Source organism: Gavialis gangeticus, unplaced genomic scaffold (assembly GCF_001723915.1).
Source record: "Gavialis gangeticus isolate Ggan-Ray unplaced genomic scaffold, GavGan_comp1, whole genome shotgun sequence".
NCBI classification, from domain to species: Eukaryota; Metazoa; Chordata; order Crocodylia; family Gavialidae; genus Gavialis; species Gavialis gangeticus.
The window spans coordinates 84,069,125-84,071,746 of record NW_017729022.1 but is presented as its reverse complement, the minus strand read 5'-3'; the positions used below and the strand labels follow the sequence as shown (position 1 = coordinate 84,071,746).

Below are 2,622 nucleotides of genomic sequence, written 5' to 3'. Positions count from 1 at the left end.
AGGGGGCAGAGGCTGCAGGAGTGGGGTGGGGGGAGGAGATGGGGAAGAGGAGAGAGACAGGAGAAAAGTGGGCCTGAGGCTGTGGTGAAGCAGGCATAAGGGGGGCAAATGGCAGAGAGGAACAGACAAGAGGGAGCAAGCTACCTGCCTCCTCTACCACCTGCACCCCTAAAGCCTATCCTCCTGTTTCTCCCTACCTGCCCTACTGCTTGCCTCCCCACTTCCCCTTGCACCCTCTGTCCCTTTACTACTTTCCTCACCACCTGACCTCCAACACCTGCCCCCACTGCTGTGGTAGTGGGAACAAATGTAAGATGATTCTCCAATAATTCATTTCTATACATTGGAAAATTATAATAAATATATACATTCTCCATGGATATAATCTAATTATTAGGGGGACATCTTAAAATAAGGGTCATCTTGGATTTGGGCAAACACGGTAGTCTAAACATTTCAAAGAAGTGCACATATCTCATTGTACTCTAACAATGTACGGCACTTTGGAATCACAAAGTGGTGTAGTGGAAAGGACACTTGACTGGGATAAAAGAGACCTGGTTCTATTCCTGGCTCCACCATCTGCCTGCCAATCACTTAACCTCTTCAGTCCAAAGTGTCTCCATCTGTTAAGTGGGGATAATGCTCCACAGCATTTTTAAGATCTACTGATGAAAAGTGCTACACAAGAGCTAGATCTTATTACCAAGCCACAACAGCATACCAAATGCAAACCTATATGACAGGGGTGGCCAGAGTTACTCACTCTGGGAGCCAGATCCAATCCTTCACCAAAGCCGGAAAGCAAGGGGCGAGGGGGTGCTGAATGCCCCAAAGTGGAGGTGACCCCCACCACCACTGAGCCACTCCGGGAGCATGCCATGGGGTAAGGGTTGCGGCTGCAGAGCAGGGAGGCAGGGGGGAGGCTTCTCTGCCAAAGCCCTGCCCACTTCTCCTCAAGGCCGCAGCCCAGGGTCCCCCAGAGCCACCTCAGGGAGAAGTGGCCAGGGCTTCGGCAGAGAAGTCCCAGAAAGCCGCAAGAAACGTGCCGGCAAGCCATGGTTTGGCCACCATTGCTATATGACAATAACTGCTTCAGTTATCATTAATTCCTAAACACAAACATTCTCCCCGTCTCCATTCCAACAACTAGGAAATTCACTAACCACCCCTACCCCCCAACAGTTTTCCTTGCACCACAGATTCTGGCTAGATGCTGAAGCTACCTCTCAACACGTTTCAATTCAGGCACACTTAATGTAATGATTGTAGATGGGCTGTATAAATAAATTTACAGTGGCTATTGCCAGTTTCACCAAGGCAGAGTTAAGGCTATGCTGGCACATACCATAACTTTCCATTTCCTGCTTTTCAAATGTTTGAGTGTCACTAACCTCTGCATTCTGCTAGGGCAGGACTCAGTGATCACACTGCATGCACAAGCTTTTTTCTCTGTCAGAAGAGACTTGGGTATGTAATCCAGATAGAAGTACCATACTGAGTTGCATAGCACATGTACACGGGTGTATGGGGAGGTTCCTGCCACTGGACACCCTGGGGGTCCATTCCCCTCCCCCACCTGTGCTCTGGGCACAGTGGGCAGCCTGCAGCAGCAGGTACCTCGTCCCAAGCACAGGATGGGTGGCCATGGGTCCCCAGGGCCTCCACCAGGCTGCATCCAGTGGTGGGAGCTCCCCTACGTGCCCCTGGCTGACCAGATCTTCCCAGACCTGGCTGGGCCGGGGTCACCCCCACGCAAGTCCCCATGGCTGAGCTGAGCTACACCCACATGGCCAGCTGCAGCAGGGCTCAAGGTGCAGTGGCAGCAGCCTCTGGCCCTGCAGAAATGGGGGGGAGCCCCCCCCGTGTTCCTGGAGGAACACTCTGAGCTCCAATCCAGCCAGCACCTGGGTCCTGCTTACCTCTCCCTGCTTCTGACTGGGCGACACAGTCAGTTGCTCACTGTGTTGGCCTCGACCTGGCCTCCGTCCCTCCTCTGCCCCACAGACTGACTTGCTGGGGCTGTGGGGGCGGGTGTGCACATAACGTGCATGCCCAGCTCTCTCTCAGCCCAGGATCAACCAAAAGAGACTCCAGGATCATTCTGTCAATCAGGATTGATGGGTTGGTGACCACTGCCATAGATTATAAATGTTTTAGGGCTGAAACTGTCATGCCTGGACAGCACACAGCACAAAGGGGCAAGAGCCCATTAATACTAGTACAATATAAACAATAAAAAACACTTTGGCACCTTTTTCAAAAATAAAAAAAGACAAACTGATTCAGAGCAAAAACAGTTAAAAACTACTACTAAAATCACTTCTCTACTTCCTTCCCTGTTACAAAGTTTATAGCAAGTTGCTTAAATTAATATCTTTACCTTGTGCATTTTTAATTTAAAAATGGAGATAAATCCATACCTCTTGCATGCTTCAAGAAAACAGTGTTAAACTAAGTAGAAATTGATAAGATTTATTCAGATAAAAATATACCACAGACTCTAATATTATTTTGTATGATAATATCCTTAGCAATTATCCTGAAGGTAATTATGACTGATTTAAGTCTGCTGTTAGTGTCATGGCTCTGTATGAGATCAAACAGCCCATTAAAAAAAAA

At 48.9% G+C, this 2,622-nt stretch overlaps 1 protein-coding gene and 1 long non-coding RNA gene across 7 annotated transcripts in view; one reads left to right on the top strand and one right to left on the bottom strand.

Moving 5' to 3' along the window:
* Window positions 1–2,622, bottom strand: part of ERC1 (ELKS/RAB6-interacting/CAST family member 1) — a 539,371-nt gene that overhangs the window by 460,515 nt on the left and 76,234 nt on the right. The window lies entirely within an intron of this gene.
* Window positions 1–2,622, top strand: part of LOC109296226 — a 22,101-nt gene that overhangs the window by 4,492 nt on the left and 14,987 nt on the right. The window contains exon 2 of the long non-coding RNA XR_002096926.1: window positions 1,815–1,819. This is a non-coding gene — a long non-coding RNA (uncharacterized LOC109296226). The remainder of the gene's footprint in view (window positions 1–1,814; window positions 1,820–2,622) is intronic.